The sequence below is a fragment of the Mycena indigotica genome, assembly GCF_014461135.1.
Source record: "Mycena indigotica strain 171206Taipei chromosome Unknown Mind.scaff0010, whole genome shotgun sequence".
NCBI lineage: Eukaryota > Fungi > Basidiomycota > Agaricomycetes > Agaricales > Mycenaceae > Mycena > Mycena indigotica.
In genome coordinates, this window is record NW_023503009.1 from 2,131,604 (window position 1) to 2,152,393 (window position 20,790).

Below are 20,790 nucleotides of genomic sequence, written 5' to 3' on the forward strand. Positions count from 1 at the left end.
ACAACTCGACACAGTTATGGATGTTGTTGACCCCGACAAACCGGAATCCGCCTCGCTGTTCCTGCCATCGATGCTCGAACCGGATGCCCGCAGTCGATGGCAGTTGTCAACGCTTGCTCAGCTTGAATTCGATCTTCGACGCGCTCAAGCATTTGATGCTTTGGCTGCCTTGCGGTCCGCTATCCGCACTTTCAATTGGAACCTTCAAGTCAAGAAGCAGGAGGTACATGGGATACACGGCAATACACGAGCTCAAAACTACCTCAAAACACTTAGCAACGACGTCCAGATTGCTGGTGACTGGTACCGACGGCTGCGAGAAGCACTTCTAAAGCTGGGTCTATCGGAGGACGATCCAACGCTGCAGCCACTGTATCGTAGTGATCAGACTGGGAAGGGAGCACTGAGCATGCGCACAGGTGATTCGCGAAAGCAAGAGCCATGGTTTTGGCGTGCGCAACAACCAGCGGGTACGGACAATAAGAAATGGGAGAAAGAACGTGAGTGTGACTTGGTGCTTTGACCATTGTCACTTCTTGCTTATTACCTTCTCAGTTGACCGTGTTCAGTGGTTCTGTGACCATGCACTGGTTGACCGTGCCCGGGAGGAGATTGAAATCCTCGAGGCTGAATTCGAGCGCACACACACTGCTTTCACACGCTACGAATCGATCTGGACGACAATTGCCACCGGAACTTGGGTGCCAAGCACTGCCCTTGACACGACTCCTTTGGACGTTGTTGGCGATAACAGCCAGCTCTGCAACTGGATGGAGAATGGCTCGCGGGCTTACGCATTCAAACAAGCAGCCATGTTCCGCCGATTTGCTCAACAGACAGCAGCAATGGAAGCGTCGCTCCCTGACATGTTCAGAAAAGACGAGGAGAGGGAACGGAAGAAAGCAGAGGAGGTTGTGGCAAAGCTTCGAAAAGCTGGGAAGTCAATGTATAACAATGACTATTCGGTGAGTGGCAAAGCCTTTGCTTTCATGCGACTTAATGTTTCTCAGTGGTACTATACACAGCTGCCGGATTTGTAATGTCATGCGAGCGTGAATTAATCCTCGTTCACTGACACAGGATTAATCTTGGGATTAATTCAGGCGGCTGGTGGACTTGGGCCAGTTCCATGTGCAGCGGTGCGAAATTAATTGTCGGATTAATTCTGACTTTGGACATCTGGTCGTTGGAGTTGACAATAAATCCCACGATTAATCCCCGATTTAATTCTGGTATGCTACCTAGTACTACACCCTTAGCTTTAGCTCTTCCTAGCCTACAATTAATTCTCGTGTCTTAAAAGTTGTTAGAAAATTAAATTTTTTCAACTGATATCACTGTGATCATTTCTTGACTTCACTAGGAACGCGCTACTACTATGGCCTCGTGCTTTTTCTACTCGCCCACCGTGTTAACAACGTCAAAAGTGGCCCATACCCGCGCGAAGTTATCTTCCAGTATATTTTTCTGGGCTTCCCGATTCCCCAGAAGCGTCAGCAATAGACGCGATTTTTTCCGCAGGGTCACGCGTTCCCAAAAAGGGAATTTATGATCCCGTGATACCGACACTTGTCTCATGATCCCCGCCCATGTCCCGCCCTTCCGGTCAAAATATTGAGTTTGGGAGGAAATAATATTAATGTATTTTAATCCAAAACATAATAAAAATGGTTTTCTTGAATATTCTACAGGGAGGGCGGGCCTGGGAGAGTGAGCGGCGGTGCGCCCGGCGGGTGGCTTAATTATCTAGGCCCTTGTTGAAGTCCGGCGCGTGCAGCCCTGCGAGTTTGCATACTGTGGATTGATTCCGCGGCGGGTAGCAGAGACCGCGCAGGGGCTGGACCGCCCATCATTGATGTAGCGGGTGGCTCTGGCATTGGCTCGTCAAGTGATTCAGGCGCGTGTCTGGCATCTGGTCGTGCCTTCTTTCCAGACCGCTCTCCACCGGCATAGGGGTCTGTCGAATTCGGCCTTGGTGTCCGCATACGCCAGCCGCTGCAACAGCTTCCACAACAGCTCAAATGCTGTTGTGTTAAAAATGCTGCAGCCAGGCATGGAGGACATGCCATCGGCAAAGTAATAACCATGCCGTGACGTAGACGCCGAGCACAGCATTGATCTGTCCTCGGTCTCTGTCGCTCATCCACACCCGCGGGACGACCTCTGGCGACCACGACTGAACCTGACGCAGGAAGAACCCGATTGTTTCCTCCGTCGCATTTGAAGAGAGCATGTAGGCAACTGGGCAGCCGTGCCCCCAATCGTCCCGTATAACAAGGGAGAAGAGCGAGACGCCCTGGTACTGCGTTGTATTGTGTGTCGCGTCAATGCCCACGAAGCGGTCGTGTCCATAGCGGTACCAGCACTGCTTCTGGTACCGCGTCTGGAAAATGAGCACGAAGACGTCATCGTGGAGACTGGACCCTGCAGGCGGCAGCTGCTGGCGTGTCTTCACAAAGGTGTGGTGTCCCGCTGCCTTCATCCGCGAGATATGCTCAAGCACAGACAGGTCGTCGTTGGGGTGGTAGCGGTATTCCTCGGCTTTTATCTTATTGGCGATGCGGCGAATGTCCTGTGGTTTGACGCGGTGGTCTCGGTCGAGGCTTGCGAGAACGCCGACACTCGTCAAATCGCCATTTTGTCTGTTGTACTTCTGGTACTGGAAACGAAGAGTGAACCAAGGAACACACACGCGAAGCAAAATTGAATCGACTCACCAGCGTCTTGGCCGTGTCGGAGTCCCGCAATCTATCCTCAATCTCTGCCAGCATGTTCTTCGACAATGTCATGTACGGCAGGTTGGCTACTCCGAGCTCATGCGAGTGGGTGTCGCGGTACTTGACCAACACCCGGGTCGTGCCCGGATAGCTTTTCATTGTGATCAGCGCCGGCGCAACCGCCGGGAAGTTCTTTCTTGAATTCCTTGGTCTGCCGATCGGGCCGTTTGCGCTCGTACTCGTGAAGGCGCGAGTCACCATCCCGGGCACAGGTCCAAACGACGCGTGCCACCCACACACGCTGACCGACAGGGACAAGGCATGGGTATGTGTTCCTCCGCCTGAACTTCGACAGCACGCGTCTTCCGTTGCTGAAGCATCCAATTCAGGAAATGCTCCTCGGATGCGAATTCCAAGGTATATCCATGAGCTTTGTCGTACAGGAAGCCGTGCGGGGCGTGCGGGTCGAGAGGGGGATTCGTAGGAGGCAATGGGGATGCGACGACGCTGCTAGGAGCAGGCTGCAGAGAGAAGGTGAAGGTGAAGGTAGCATTTGCCACCGAGGTCGGTGCGTTTGCGGCCGCGGAGGAGGTGTGGGTGGGCGGGATAGCGTCTGCGACGCGGAATCTGTGTGTGTGGGTGGCCATGACACAACGGGCAGCGTTGGGAAGGTGTCGTGAAGGCGGTGGAGAGGCTCAGAGGACAAGAACGATGGGTGGCAGGGAGGACAATGCACATAAACATTGTATGACAGTATATTCAAGTTTTAGACATATTTATTTGTGCAGAAAGTGCCTAAAACGGCGAGGGCAACGCGCCTATGAGGGCGGGGCGCGCGGTCACATGAGGGATTACCTGATTTGGATACGCGTGACCCTGCGGAAAGATCAAGACCTGTTAATGTACCTTGGCAAACCCTCCACCTATGATCCCCTAGAAAGTGGAGCCCTTCCACTGGCCGGGATCCTACCACCGGATGTGGAGGCTTCCCCACCTGTCACGTCACATTACTGTGGAGGTTACCACCATAACTGCCTATTTTGGATCTTAGTATTGCCTGTATCATTGCCTCTGTAGTGCAGCTGAGCCAGTCTAGGTAGGTGTTAGACCTTGTATAGTATAGTAGCTACCCAGGGCAATGGACCTGACCATGTTCCCTGTACTGTAGCCTGCAGAATGAGAGCCTGATGACAGCCTTATTAAATAAATTGCTCCTTTAGAAAAATTAAAATTTCCCCAGAAATTACTACTAGTGGGCTGGCTGGGAGCCTTGCCTATCAATACATAATCTCTAGAGATGACAGCCCTGGTATCAGCTCATTTCCCCCTTCAGAAAATTAAATTTTCTCTGCAAATTACTACTAATGCACTTGCTTGGGGTCTTGCCTATGAATAAATAATCCCTTGATATTCTTGACTGAAATCTCACCTATGACTCCATTTTAACTATATTATTAATTTCTGACCATAAGACTGGGTTCTTTTGAAGGATGGGGCATGAACAGAACTAAGACATGCAACAAGAAGTAAAAAGAGAAAAAGTGCAAAGATGGAGAATTGAACCAAGAACTATCAAATTGATGCCAAAGGCCGAACAGAGACAAGACCAGATAGAGCAGAAAGCTTTGTTGTACATACTGATCAGGGGCATATCATCGTCCCCCGCAGGTTCCACAATAGGAAATTGAACACTCATGTGATCATTGTTGACTGGTGGAAGGCTCCTCTGTGCTGGGAGGAGGGCTGGTGGACAGCTCCACCACCCCTGGTGAAGAACTGGTGGAGGATTCCATGGTGGAGCCAGCAGAGCTGGTGGAAGCATCCCCAGTGGCATGATGGATAGTCCCACTCAGCTGAGGGAAGGGTAATGGATAGTACCACAGGGAGGAAGGCCAAGCTATGGATTATGCCTCCCTTCCCTTGACTTCATCCACACCCCATGGCATTCTCCACAGGTGCCCTCCCCCCAGACATGGCATTCTCCACTCTGGACAGGCACACCCTGGGGTTCTATCCACCCAGCTTCTCCTCAGGCTTGTGGAACAATCCTCTTCCTCCTGGCTGGGACAGTGGCTCCCTCCACGTCGCGTCGCGTCGCGTCACGGTCACAAGCTGTCTAGGTAAGACAATACATCTATGAACAGATAAGACTGTCTGCTTATGGTTGGCTTAATTCCTTTTTCCAACATAATCTGCAGACCTAAACTACTCATACACAGGACAGCCATTCAGAAGGCCCACAATCGTGGTGCGGTCACGGCCCGTATCGCGGTCACGGGACTAGACGGCACACGATCCTGTCGCGGTCACGGGCGGTATCGCGGTCACGGGCGGTATCGCGGTCACGGGACATCTCGCGTCGCGTTGCGGTCATGCCCCAGCAAGCAAACTTCTTCTTATCTAGACGGCACACGATCCTGTCGCGGTCACGGGCGGTATCGCGGTCACGGGACGTGTCGCGTCACGTCGCGGTCATGCCCCAGCAAGCAAACTTCTTCTTATCGCGATCCTGTCGCGGTCACGGGCACTGTCGCGGTCACGGGACGTATCGCGTCGCGGTCATGGGCTTCACTCCTTCTCAATACGATTGTCGCGGTCACGGGCGGTATCGCGGTCACGGGGACGTGTCGCGTCGCGGTCTATCTCGTTAACACAAGTCCTTCACTCACAGAATAACATTCCTCGTACAGCTCTGTTACGGCCACCCGACAATCTGGGAAGGTTTTCCACTCATCGGGCCCCCAGTACACTTCAGTGTGTCGATCCGCCGCCGTCATCTCCTCTGGCTCCATGTCGTAGAAACCGGCACGACTTGAATTCCTCTGAGACAATGTGCCGATCGCCCACGTCTTTGAAGAAGCGGCATCGAACCACCTTGCGCGCCGGCCAAGGGTTAACTTGTGGTTTTGTTGCGGTCTGGGAAGATTCGCCTGCGTTGCGCTGGCCCGGTTGATCCACAGTGCTGACTTGGCCCTTGGACTTGGATGATTCGCTGACGGTGTTGACCGTCTCGGTGCGCGGGCGCTTAGCTGGGGGTTCGACCGTCTCGGTCTGTGGGCGCTTGGCTGGGGAGTTGGAGTTTTTCTCTGTGCGCGGGCGCTTAGTCGGCGGTTGGGCCGTATCCCCATCGTCCTCCTCCTCGTCGTCAAAGTTGACCTCCGTCGTAGGTCGAGCGCGCTTGTTGCTTACGATGGCAGCCTTTTCTTTTTCCTGGGCCTTCTTCCGCAAGGTCGACAGCATAGTTTTCGAGTCGCTCGCTTGAAGAAGGACTGTGCCGTCATCGGCGACAACAATTGGAACGTTACTGGGGTCTTCCATCTTCATTTCCTCTGGGATATGAATCAGTTTAATGCAGACATAAACGGAGTTGGCCTACCTTCAGTCCACGACTCGATATGAGTGGTCGTGTGATACTCCTCGTCCAGAACTCCTCCGGCGTTGTAAGCCACAACCATCTGTTCGACCATGAGCGCGAAGATCTTCGTCTCCGTCATATCCTCCTCCGAACCGCCCGCAGGTACGATATTCTTGAGGTTTTCCAGCCTGAAGTTGGGGCCAGGGAAAAGTCCAGGTCGTTTAAGGCCTCGCGGCCAGAAAACCCATCGAAGGTAAAGCGAGGTCGCCATTTCAGCAAAACCTTGCCATCCCATTTGGCTGATGAGCATGGCAACTTCAGTGCTTGAGATATTTAGGCGATCCATCACACATAGACCTGTTAAAGTGTCAGAGAAGGAGTGGCAGAAGCTTTTAGAGGAAACTTACGGGCATTATTGAGCGAAACGGCAACAAATTGCTTGCGGCCCAGGTCACGGGCCTTCTGTCCAGGTTTTGGAACGGGAAGCAGCACGACATTGGCGCGTGTATTTGCACGGCTGGCCTCCAGATTGACTTCTCGACGAGTCGCACTTAAGAAAACGAGCGGTTAATGGAGTTTTGACAAAGCAAATGACAAGGACTCACGCAAAGAGATCCATAATAGCCACTGTGTGCGTCTCCAGTTCCTGGGGGTGGTGGGCCTGCATTTCATTGTACAGCGGACTACCACCGAACATCAGTCCGCGATTATTGACCGCAGATAAGTCAACGCAAAGGCCAAGGATTTCCCAGCCTCGTCGGAGGCTGATTTGCTGACTCTATGGAAGAATTAGTCGAAGAAATACAATAGGAACTGCCCACATACCTGGCTAATCAGCGACTTCAGGTCTTGCTTCATAATAGTCGTGCTACCACGACTTTTCTTCAATTCTGTTGTGCTCGCGAGGTTGTTCTGCAAGAAGTGGTCGATGTATTCTTGCATGACCCGGATGCGGGCCTCTTTATCGTCTCGTTGATCTTCGGGAAGCTGGTTTAGAACAGCGTAGTAGCCTTCGCGGACGCGTTGCAAATAGGCCGGCGTTGTTTCTGTAAGGTGAATCAGACAAGAAAACGAGAGGGAAGAAAGCAAAACCACGTACCGCCCGGCAGTTTGGGCATCTTAACTCTGGCCCAGGCCTGATATGCTGCCCACGTATTGACGTTGCGAGACCAGCGCTTGTCCACGCCTCCTGCCCTGGCCACGGTGGCAATCGATTTGCCGTTCTCGCGCGCGATAACTCCCAGCTTTTCGTACAGTTCGACGACGGCTGCCTGGGCCATTTTGGTGGCTACAGTCGACAGGGGACCCAGCACAATCTTCCAGGTTTCACCGTCTCGCTCGTCCTCATCGTCTTCGCTGGGTGAGTCATCCTCGGGGTCGAGGATACCGTCAAGGGCGCGTGGCGGCCGTGCTTTGGCCTTGGAGCGTGCAGAGGGGCTGACGTCGACGGCTTTGGCCTTGCCCTTCTCTTTCGCTCTCGAGGAGGACGCTTCTGGCGGAGGCGAGGCACGAGTTTCGTTGTAGTAGTCGCGCAAGTCTTCCCTCTCGATTTCCTCGTCGGTACGGGCAATGCGACGCTTGCCCAGCGTTTTCGCCAGCTTATCCTCCTGCACCAGCTTGAGATGCTCCGCCGCGCGGACTTTGGTGTAGTCGGGATCACGGTCGGAGTCGTCGCCGTCGTCGAAGTTCACATGCGAAGGAGACCGAGGAACGGGGGACTTGGGAGAACGATATAGCGAACGCGACAGGGGGAGTGGCCTGGGAGACTCAGGTTCATCGCGATTTTGGAACTGAGCAATGGGGGACTCGGGAGACCGAAGGGGGGAATATAGCGCGCGGGACAGGGGACGTGCAATGGGAGACTGAGTTACTTCGCGATTTTGAGTGCCACTCGGGCCAGCAGCGGGGGCAGAAGTTGGAGGCAACCGAGGAGAAGTGGGGATGAAGCGAAAGCCCGAATCAGTCGACCAAAAGGGCTTGGTCGGTCGACTCGCTCGCGGGATGACCACTTCTGGGATCATCCGAGGCCGAGGTTTAACCGCCAAGTCGATAGTAGGGGTTGTTATAGACGCTGAGCGTTTGATGACAACGGGTGATTGTATGACAACGGGTGGTGGTGGGGGAGTGCGGTCATCGCCGCGAAAGTACCTCACTGGTGGCCGAGGCGTTGCGCGCTCGAGGGCGCGCGTGTCATCTTCGATTGAGGTCACTGGAGGCAAGTCTGCGGCATCCTGCTCTTCTTCGATAAGCAACGCGTCTTCATCGTTCTGATCTTCTTCGTGGATCGTCCTTCCAAGCGGCTCGAGATCAAGCGGCTCGAGATATTCGAGCTCGTGATCATCGTCCTGGGCGTCGTTCGGGGTGGTGCTCGGGACAGCACCTTTGTTGGCTAGCTGAAGAGGCTCGTCGTTCGTGGCAGGCTTGTCACTTGAAGCAACGGGCTCAAGTGGGTCATCGTCATTGATGTCAAGATCAGTGTTTGTCGGGATGACGCTTGGGCCAGCAATGGCGTTGTCGTTTGCGAGCGCATCGTCTTCAGACTCGTCGGCATCCGCGACGACCAAGTGTCGGACGCCGCCCACCTGGACAGTAGTAAATTCCGCTGGCTCTGGGCGCTGAGTTTTTGGTCAGTGGCTGTTGATCCATTGGCACGTGCCACGTACCTTTGGGGCGCGTTTTTTCGATGTGGCGCGTTTTTTAGGCTTGGCGCATTGTTTAGGCGGCGGGGGTGGCGGCGGCGGGGAGGCAGGTCCAGTGCGGCGGGTGCGACGCGTGTTCATGAGGGGCAAGAGGAAGAAACAACAAAAAAGCACTCTATTCTTCAGCCATTAAACTTATACTCAAGCGCCTTAGGACAATGCGCAGTCGAAGCTTGCCCCAAAATGGCAAGTAGGTCGAAACATGGTCGGTCGAGAACATTCGCGGAAATGCTTTCAAAGCACGACGAGGGAGGTAGATTGTGGGGGAGGTAGATTGTGGTATCTATGCAAGTACATTGTAACGGACACTAAATCACTTGAATGAGCTTCATGAATCGGGCACTGCGCGAGAGAAGGAGAAAAAAAAAAACTCACAATTGGTTTCTCTCTGCTGCTCGTGCCCCGCTTCACAATCTTCACGCGATCCATCTCCAACGGTGGGGCCACGGCTCACACATCGACTGGCCAAACGACGAGGGGACAGCATAGATGTGGAGCGTCGCGAGAATGGAGGAAGCGAAGGCTTTGCGCAACGCTGGAGGCAATCGGCGGGCGGGCGGGCGGGCGGGCGGGCGGGCGAGCGGGCGGGCGGGAGATGGTGGGGAAGCGAAGGAAAGAGGATGGGAAAGTTCCCACGCTCGGCCAGCCAGGTCAGTCGGAGCGTTCGGAGATAACTCCAAATTGGGTCGTGGCCCATGCGGGTCCATGCGGGTCCATTCGGGTCCATCCGGATTCTAGACTTGCACGGGGTCCATCCGGGTCCATTCGGGTCCACTCGGGTCGTCCCAATTTGGAGTTATCTCCAAGCGCTCCGACTGACCCGGCTGGCCGAGCGTGGGAACTTTCCCATCCTCTTTCCTTCGCTTCCCCACCTTCCCCGCCACGCCCGTTCCCCTCCCGCTCGTTCACGACCTCAGGTACGTGGCTCCCCTTCCCGCTAGTCCTCCCTGCCCACCTCACGTAACCACAGAACGCTTGTACGCCCTCGCTGGAAAGCCACGTCATCGTTCCATCGACGACGCTGACGACGCCGACGAAGACAACGGTGAGTCAAGTTTTTGCTGCCCCAACGAGGTCTCATCGCCGCATGCCAACAGCAGCTCAATCTCTCCTTCTTTTGCAACACGCGGCGGTATTTGTCCGCACGCGCGCGCCAATACAGACGCCTCGTCCTCTTGCGCGTCGGTCCTTGGGTGCGCGGCGCGATACGAGATTCAGAAACTATGTGCTAACTTCCTTTTAGTACCTAACACTAGCACTCTTTGGACTGTCTGGTGCTGGTGGAGCTGTTGTGGAACATATCACATAGCTATTCCTTAACTCTTGTGCAATGGAGCCTCTTTTTCTCCCTGACCCTGACGATGAGATGCTAAGTCCACCACCGTCTCCCAAACCGCGGGGGCGTGTTGATAACTTCCTCGATCTCGAAGCTGGCGAATCTGGTATTGCTGAAGACCAAGACGAAGACGAGTCTGAGGAAGAAGGCTGGATCGACGACCGCTTTATTGATGAGGCGGACATGTCTGCGATGCGCCAGCCGCGCAGCGCTAACTTCGGAATCGATAACAACATCGACTTTGGGGCTGTCATTCACGACCTTATGGCCAGAGCGCCATCTTATGCCCAACAACTCCGACAAGAACGCGATGAGGACGGAGACTCCGTTATGGACTCTGCTTCATCTTCATCGTCGTCTACTTCGACACCCCCAGAAGACAAGAACGCCAAACATCGCGTTGAACGACCACACCCAATCCCCTCACCGTCTGACCCCCCCATGTTCGCTATCCGAGTGCGACCGGGAGACGAGTGGGCGCTCGTCGTGTACACGATGTTCCAACCCGGAATTATCAGCGTGGGCACCTGGAGTATTGGCAGTGGCATTGTCTTCGCGGAGACACGCGACTTTGCTCGACCAGGACAGCCAGGCTATAAAAATGCGCTGGAGGTGCTTTCAGACGCTCTGCGTTCTTGGCCTAAGCGTCGCAAGTACAAACGAACAGCCTTGTTGGTACCCCGAGCAGTTGCACCAGCAGAGCAACATCTTCTGCTTCGTCTACCCAGCGATCCTTCCTACTACGACCCGTTCGCCATTGGTCGCCGCTGGATCCGAATAACGCATAACAGTCTTTACAAAGGCGATCTCGCTTTCCTCGAGGAGCAGTCAGAAGCGGGCTTGGACGAGTCCGAGCTTTCGGCGCTCGTTATACCACGGATCGCCTTTACTTTCGAAGATCACCAGCGGGCGCGCCCATTGCGCCGCTTGTTCAACGAGGAAATGTTTGAGCGACACCTTCCTCAACAGTTACTCTTGCGTCAAAACCTCGTTTGCATCTGGAGGGGCCGTATGTTTGGACGACCTGGAACCGTGGCTTTCCCTGGGCTAGAGAGAATCCAACTAAAAAGATGGCATTACCGGGTCGCTAACCCCGCTTATACTCGAGACGCCCGACCAACAGAAGAAGAAGTCGACTTCTTTCGATTGTCAGCAGCTCCAGAACTTCGATGTTCCGTTCATTGGGCCCACCTGCGCGTTGCAGGAAGGAGATCTTGTCGTTGCTATTCGACCACGGCCTCACGTTGCTGGAACCCTGATTCGCATTACCACTGAAATTATCGACAATCGAAAGCGAATCTTAGGTATTATTTCCAAGGAATACGATGGCACGACTTTGCTCTCTCCAGAGTCTCCCCTTCTCGCAACGGCACTTGTTTATCCCCTCTCCGAACTGCGACTTCATTTACTCGCCCACCAAAGACGGGTCCACTTTGGAGACCGAGTCAAGATTGTTGGAGGTCCAAGTTATCGAGGGCGAACAGGACGGATAACCCAAGTCAATGAAGACAGTGTCACCATCGTCGTCCTCGTCGAAGAGAAGCCCGCGCCTGAGATAGTCAAACCAGATGCGACGGAACTGGCCACTGAACCGGTAGTGCAAGATGCCCCGTTACAATCGAAGCCCATGCAAGAGAAGAAGTCGCCCCCGCCAGAGCTCGAGAACTTCAAGTCGAGCTGCCCCTGCGTTTTGTGGCCCACGACTTCCAATGTGGTGATTTGGTCCGTGTTATTCGGGGCCCGTATAAAGGGCGCGTGGGGCTGGTGGTCGAGGTTCACATCGGTGGCTGGATAACATTCCATGGGGTTAGTTGTTTGTCTGTGCCTTTTATTTTAACTAACTTAGACCAGGGCCAAGTCAAAGGCCACTCTTTCGAGATATCGAATCCGTTGACGTGGAAAACCGAGCCGCCATTGTACCCCGCCCCGGATCCCGACTCCATCGACGAGTTGCTTCTTGAGTGGAACGAGGTATTGGCGCTCGACCAACCAGAACGCGTGCGGCAGGACAACCATCGCGTGTCGGGCATTCGTATTCCCACTCACTCGATTGAGTTCGAAGACTGGCGCGACTCCACAGTCGAGCTTTCAACAGAGCCGCCTGAGTACTGGCAGCGAGTGGAACGTCAAAAGCGATATCGGCGTCAATCTCTGCGGGACAACGAGAATTGGCTGAGAGGCTCGCGCATCATGGTCTCCGGCCCCCACCCTCTCAAGGGGCGATATGGAATTGTGCTTGACTACATGTGGGAAACAACGCGACCTGACCCTCATTTGTACGGGCCCGACTACTCCCAGCTGACGCTACTGCTTGTTCTGGAAGCCGGTCAAAAGGAAGTCCTGCTGCCCTACAACTACGTGGTAGATGAAGAGACGTGGCAACTGCTGCATGTCGCCAAGTTTCTCGGGGACGCCTGTGAGTTGATTAATGTCCGCGTCCGGCCCATTCCACCATCCGCGCCCACCCCCACGAATGACCCCGATCTGGAGCTTGTCGATGTGCCAAGAACGCCCACCCCGCCCCCACCACCTGACCCGTTCCTCCAGATGTATGGCGCCCCGCCTCTCATCGATGAACTGAACGGAACTTGGTTGTTGCTGCCGCAACTCGTTGAAAAACGAGTAGACGTTCGGGTCGTCGATGATGCAGGGCTGCAATATGTTGCCCGACGCTTCTCCCGCCTCAATAGCCTAATGCGAAACCCACAATACGCGGCCGCCAATAGCGTGGGGCACCTCTATCCTCTCGATAGGCCCTTGACACAAGAATCGATTGAACGAAGTCTCATTGCATTTATCAAGGAGCCTACCAACAAGAAGATAGCTATGCCCGCGCCCGCTCTCGTCCCTTGTCGAACGACCGAATCAGGTGCATCCATCTGCGCAGTGCCGGGACGGGTCATTATCATCGGCCCGGATATTTTGGGATCCACGCAACGTCTCGGCCAGTATGCGCTCGTCTTACCGAGGGAAACGTTATATTGGGAGTGGGTGGTTAAGGTACAGTTTCCCGTAGAGCCGACGGGCCCATTTGGTGCCATGAATCGGCCACAAGAACTGTTTCATCTTGTGTGTTTGTGCCGAGCTGAGAATGAAGACATTGGCGATATCTTAGCGACTGACTTTAACTAGAATCATAGAACCGATACATTAGAACGTATAAACACTTGTACATACGACTACAAAATGTACATCATATTCCACTAAATCTGCAGATAACCCAAATCGGCTTCGATTCGTTGGCAAAGGGCGTCATGGCGTTGGGCAAGGAACGCTACTCGAAACTTCGTCGGGGAAGCATGGAACCAAAGGAGCAAGGCATCCAAGTGCTCGTCCGAATGTGGATTCTCGTTGGAGGCGGAGTCGAGGCGGGTCTGTGCTTCGGTTTGCGCGGCTTGGACAGCGTCGAAGTCTTGGGCGAGCTCGAATGCGTAGTAAGACGCTTCATAATTGGGTTTAGGAAGTACTGGTAAGCAATTGGTTAGGAATATTGAAACAACGATAATGATAATAACGCACTGCTTGTGATAGTGTTATCGTTGTCGCAAACATATCGCAGCTCGCCGTTACGACTGGCATTGATTACTGTGGAGAAGGTAAGCACAGATCAACGAGGAAACACGGAGGACGGACACCACGCAGCGGCAGTCGGGCCGAGGCCGAGATGCGCAATAGCTGCCATCACTTGGGCGTCGGAAGCCTCCATAGCGACGTGCCGACGCGGCTGGTGAGCGGGGATGAAATAGTGGCGAATATCATGGCGAGGGAACGCGTGCGACATGGTGAAGAGTTGATGGGTAAGTTTACGACTGGCTAGGCTAGCCCTGCTGCACTTATATACCCTCACCACAGTAGGAGGACAATGCGGTGGGCGCATTGATGCGGTTGATTGCATTGACGCGGTTGATTGCCACGGGTGGCACTCAAGGCCGATGTTGATTACACGTGATGGCCAGCTCGGACCGAGTGCCACCGAACAGTCCCAACACCTCCTTCAAGTCCTCCCATCATGCGAATACCCGATAGCCACGTTCAAAGACTTCAACGAGGAGAACAACTTGGTGGGGGCGGGCGCGAGCAGCTCTCGCCACTTCGCCATCGCAACAACAAGTCCCCGAAGAAATCTGGCATCGTGGCTATTGGCAGCCCGCGACCAGACTGCGGTCTTACACCGTGCTTACAAGCCTCTACGATCCCCTTCGAAACCTGTACGACCAGCTACTCCGGAACCTCTCCCGCAGCCCGACTTCCTCACTTATGAACATGATATTGATGTTCCTGGCGTTGGCTCTCAGAAACGCGCCGCCCAGTTCAATAACTGGTCTCGAATAATCCCTGACCTCATTCAAGACTATCTCAAAGTCCTGCTGGACACTCGTTCTCTGCGCTATATGGAACAATTACGCCAATGAGTCGTGACTGCCCTTGTATCAAGAGGACATTGAAGGTGACCACCATCCGCTTCAACGGTTCGTGGCTCGTTGTTTTGCTCTGAATGCCTATCTGAACTCAAGCCTAGATATCAGTGAAACAGTACTGCAGATTTGCGACTGCAGCTCTGGCGCAGCGCCAAGGCAGTTGCTTCAAGCAGGATTCTTTGCCTGTAGTCCCTGCAACCCAACGCTATGGGTCGACATTACACTCTTGGACTTTGTACGCCATCTCTTTCTGTGCATATCACCAAACAACACTGCCTTCTGTCGCGCACTGGAAGCCGCGCTGGGTGAACGAGGCATCAAGCTACATAACGGAGTACGGGAACATCTATAATATACCACACCATGTTAACAACCCCATAGGAACTACGGCTTAGATTCAATAACGCGTTGCAATGGTACACACAAGTTGTAGTACTATCGCGTAAATTCGTGGAAAACACGCTAGAACCTGCTCGTACTTTGGCCCGCGATAAACACGACGCGAAGACAATGCCAATAAACCCACCCGACTCTCCCGACATTCCCTCCGAGCAGCCCAATGAACGCGAATTGGCTAGACCTGAAACTCCTGTTGCTACAGGCCACAAGCGAGGTCGGCCGCATGAAGACGATTCGAAGAGCGAGCTCTCGACCCCCACCTAATCCATTTCCCGACCCCTCCCCGCGAACCAGACCGAGCGACTATCTAATAAGCAAATGCCCAGGCTGCTTTTTGGGTCTTGTGCACAATCCCACCAGTGTATATGACGTCGCTGTCTGTGTAGATGGCAACTTTACCCAAAAACGAAGAAAACAGCCTCATGGAAGCGGTCCGGATCCTCCGCGAAAGCATCCTGACAGTGTTTTCATTGACCGGCCAACTGCTGATGCAATGGAGGCCTACGTGGAAGGCGTAAGGACGGCGTCTACGAGAGGTCAACGCAAGCGCACGAAAACAACCGAGCAGGACCTGGAAGATGAGGAGGATGGGTACGAGGGAGATCTCAAGGTGCCGCGTTCAGCCCTGAATGCCTGCGAGAAGTCATTCAAAGCCGCTGATGAGTCGCGCGAGAAGGCGAGCACTCGCTTCTTCACTGAAACTGGTCTCATGGCTCTCGTCTGCCGCCATGATGTCCCATTATTCATTGTGAATATGCATAGCGCGGGGGGAGAAGCAATACTACGTCTTCCTCCTCATCGAGCAGCTAATGCAGCACCTGCCGCTGAGCATCAAGCTCGGATTGCTCTACGATATATCCTGCCTAACCGAGCGGTCTTGCGAGAAATGGGGCTTCCTGGATCGCTACAAGGACCGAATTGCCTGGGCCGTCTCGGTTTTCCACGCGTTCGCCCACATCTGGGCATGTCAGCTCATATACCACCCCCAAAAGTGTGTAGGATTTGGGGAGGAAAATGGAGAGTGTGCCGAGTGTCAGGGGAACCTCCCTTTCGGCCCGGAATCGACCCGATTCCGACTCCGGTGATCGCATCACCGCCATCAATCGCATCACCGCCCCCGCCTGGCGATCCCCCTGGGACCTGGCCTGCGACATGGCGCAGGCATACTGCACGGAGCAACGATCAACCTTGGCGCGTCAAGAGCGCAGTATATAGTTCAGCTACCTAGCAGGCGGACCCTTAGAGTTTCTTCTCTTTGGATCCTCCCCTGCTAGGTCAGCTTCCTTTGTATTTGCTTACTGTTATTCACTCTTTGGATCCTCCCCTGCTAGGACCTTGATCTCAGGCCTCCGGGGTTGCCCTTACAGCAGAAGAAACTCTCTACGGGATCAACCGGACAAGATTGCTAGGTTCGGCGCTGACTCAGGCTCGGAATACGAGTCCGTTCCGCCCTCGTCACCGCCCCTACCACTTGTCCCCTCCTCCTCTGTCACTCCTGTCGTCCCCGCACCTGTCATGCCTTCCGGAGCTACTCCTGACGCTGACACTCGGCTGGATGCACTCGAGGCGAAAATCGACCGCCTAAAGGAGGCCCTTACTCTTCTCACCACCCAGGCTTCCGCTGCCGCTGCCGCCGCTAATACTGCTGGCGGACCCCAAACAACACCACCCCGGAGACGTCGATTCCGACTCCGACTCCGGTTCAGGGCGATTCCGAGGCCCTCTTTGGCGACATCAACCTCGCCTCAAAATTGGTCTTACGACCAAACCCTCCGTTCACCTTCAACGGCGATCGGAAACGCGGCCGTGCGTTCCTCTATGCGGTCCGCACCTATGCCCGCCTTGCCCCTGAGGCCTTTGTGGTCAACGGAGAGGCGAGTGAGGAAAAGGCCGTCCGCTATGCCATGTCGTTTATGGCAGAAGGACCCGCTCAGCAATGGGCGGGAGCGCCACGGAAGCAAAGCCCCGTTTCCGTTTCCGTCCTGGGGCTCGTTCGTTTCCGAGTTCCGACTCCGGTTCGTCGAGGAGAATGAGCAAGATCATGCTCTCTCCAAACTGGAGACTTCCGCCTATCACATGGGCACAAAGGATGTCTACCAGTACACCGACGACTTCGAGGACCTGATGGACCTCGCCGGATTCGAAGACGCGTTGGTCAAGGTGACCAAGTTCCGCCACGGACTTGACCCCCTGATCAATAACGGAATCACGTCCTCGAACGACCCCCCGGACCTCCGGGACTACCTCAGCTGGCGCACCCGGGCCTTCCGTCAATACGAGGCCCTGGTCCGGGCCAAGCTGATCAAGTCAGCCGCCCCCCAAGACGCCTGGCGGTTTGATTCGGACTCCGTTTCCGGTCAACCGCATCCCGGCTCCGGCCCCTTTCCGCCCGGTGGCTCCGGTCGTGCCACCCGCGGCCCGCGCCCCGCTCCGGTGCCTCCAGCTCCCGTCCCCATGGAGTTGGATCACACTAGGGCTCGGGGTGCCCCTCGTCGCGCCTGCTTCAGGTGCGGCGACCCAAACCATCTCGCCGGGATTGCCCCCTCCCCGCGGACGTCCGCTCAATGGACATCCTCGATGAGGTGATCCAACAACTTCGGTGACGAGATGTTAGCGGAGTTGATCGCCCGCTACTCCGACACAGCTGCCCTGCCGGAATCAACAGCGGAGTTGATGGCTGGGGAGGATTTTGTCCCCGGCGACGAGTGACCGGTGTGCCCTCGTTCGCGTCCATAAATCGTTTCGCCCCCTTGTATGATGAATGCACTCATTTGCCCTACAACGAGCCAGAAACGAAAGACATACCCTCCCCATCAATTTCCGATAAGGCCCCATCAATTTCCGATAAGGCTGCATCAATTTCCGATAAAGCCCATCAATTTCCGATAAGGCCTGTCACCCACCTCCGTCGCCTCACTGCCTGGGAAAAGAAATTACCCAAGCAGTACACTGTTGCTGCTGCCCCTGGAGTGAACTCCCTCCACCTCCCGTTGGAGCTAGAGTCCACTACCAGCGCACTCAAGCTCTCGCTTTCCGGTCTGGTTGACTGTGGTGCCACCTCTGATTTCATCGACACAAACTATGTCACTAGGAATGGCATTCCAGTCCGCACTCTGGCGCAACCGATTCCGGTCTTCAACGTCGATGGCACTCCAAATGATGCTGGCTCTATCAACCAGATCGCGGACTTGGTCCTACGCTACAAAGGCCATTCCGAGCGTGTTCAACTCGCCGTCACTCATCTTGGTAAACAAGACCTCATCCTGGGGTACTCCTGGCTGCGTAAGCACAACCCAGAGATCGATTGGGAAACCAAGGAGGTCAAGATGACACGGTGCCCCCGTGGTTGCTCCACCTGCCGCGAGGAAGAACGCGTTGAACGGACTGAGCTGCGGCGACTCCGGTTACTCCAGAAACGGCTCCGCTCCGGCCCGTTCCCCTCGATCTGCGCCATGGACCTCTCTGGGCCTGACGACGGAGACAATTCCGTCTCCGGTGATGACTCCGGCCTGCCTGATCTGATGCTGGACTCCGATGGCCAGCTCGAAGATGGTGACCGCATCTTCTACACGTCCTTCCATCCCGCAGAAGAGATACGCGCTGGCAGTACTGTCTCGCAGCGCCTGGCCGAAGCCTTTGCCAGGAACTCCGCCCCTCCGCCCTCTGACATCCCGGACTGGGCTAAGGAGTTCCAGGACGTCTTCAACAAGGAGTCCTTCGACACACTACCGGAGCGGAGGACCTGGGACCACGCCATCAAACTCGTCCCCGACGCTAAGCCCACCAACTGCAAGGTGTACCCCATCTCGCCCCTTGAGCAACGCGAGCTCGACGCGTTCATCGAGGAAGGGCTATCCACGGGACGGATTCGCCCCTCCAAGTCTCCGATGGCGTCTCCAGTCTTCTTTGTCAAAAAGAAGGACGGCGGACTCCGCTTCGTCCAGGACTACCGTGCTCTCAACGCAATGACTGTCAAAAACCGGTACCCCCTTCCGCTGATCAACGACCTCATCAACCGGCTCAAAGGTGCTCGTTACTTCACCAAACTCGACGTCCGTTGGGGCTTCAACAACGTCCGGATCAAGGAAGGTGACGAGTGGAAAGCGGCTTTCCGGACTAACCGAGGCCTGTTCGAGCCCTTGGTGATGTATTTCGGCCTGACAAACTCTCCCGCGACGTTCCAAACGATGATGAATGACATTTTCCAGGACCTCATCCTCTCCGGAGACGTCATGATCTACCTTGACGACATCCTGATCGCCCATTCCGACCTCCGGAAACACCGGCAGATCGTTCAGGAGGTCTTGCGGCGACTCCGGAGCACAAGTTGTACCTCCCGAGCGGAGAAGTGCGACTTTGAAAAATCGTCAATCGAGTACCTCGGAGTCATCATCTCCCACAACCACGTCGAAATGGACCCCGTCAAGGTCGCAGGTGTCTCCGCTTGGCCGACTCCGGAGAACAAGAAGGACATTCAGCAGTTCCTTGGGTTCGCTAATTTCTACCGCAGGTTCATTCGGGACTTCTCAGCCCTCGCGCGACCGCTCTTTGTGCTCACCAAGAAGGACCAGAAGTGGACCTGGGGCGACACAGAGGCCTCCGCGTTCCAGGCAATTAAGGACGCGGTCACCTCGGAACCGGTTTTGGCGATTCCGGACGACACGGCCTTTCCGACTCGAGGCTGACAGCTCTGATTATGCGACGGGGCGGTTCTTTCACAATCCGCCCCGGACGGGAAGTGGCACCCTGTAGCATTCTATTCCAAAAGCTTAAATGATGTCCAGCGCAACTACGAAATCCACGACAAGGAGATGCTCGCGATCATCCGCGCACTCGAGGAGTATAGACACTTCCTCGAGGGTGCCGCGCATCCCGTCGAGATTTGGACTGACCATAAGAATTTGGAGTACTTCAGGAAGACGCAGCACCTCAACCGGAGACAGGCCCGCTGGTCCCTCTACCTCTCCCGGTTTGACTTCACGCTGCACCACAAGCCCGGTCGCGACATGGGCCGGCCTGACGCCCTCTCTCGGAGACCCGACCACGGAATCGATTCCGACAACTCCGACGTCGTCCTTCTGCGTCCCGAACTCTTCCACGTCCGCGCACTCGAGGGCGTTTCCGTTTCGGTCCCGGTTCCGAACTCCTTCGCGACATTCGCGATGCCCTCTCTGGTGAGCCTGACCTGGAAGAGCCCGTCGCACTAGCGGCCCGGCAACTCCTTAAAGTCCAAGGTCAAGCTCGAGGCCCCCGCTCCTCACGTTCTGACGAGTGGGCCGTCTCCGGCGGTCTTCTCCACTTCCGAGGGAAGATCGTTGTACCAAAGGACAAGGACCTCCGGAGACGCATCATCGAGCTCTGCCATGACACTCGAGTCGCCGGACACGCAGGTCGCTTCAAGACCTTGGAGTTGGTCTCTCGGAACTACTGGTGGCCCCAGATGTCTCGCCATATCGGCCGGTATGTCGCGACCTGTGACCTGTGCTGTCGCACCAAGGCACTCCGGAGACTTCCCCACGGAGAGCTGCACCCGACGGAAACACCCCCAGAGCGTTGGCACACCGTCTCCGTCGACTTCATCGTCGAGCTCCCTGAGGCCCATGGGTACGACGCGATCATGGTCGTCGTGGACACCCTCGGAAAGCGAGCCCACTTCTCGGAGTGCCACACCACGGTCGACGCAGTAGGAGCAGCTCGCCTCTACTACCGGAACGTCTGGCGGCACCATGGGACTCCGGAAAAGTACGTCTCCGACCGCGGCTCGCAGTTCATCGCGGACTTCACCCGAGAACTATGGCGTCTAATCGGCATCAAGCCTGCCACGTCCACCACGTACCACCCGCAGACGGATGGCCAGACAGAGCGC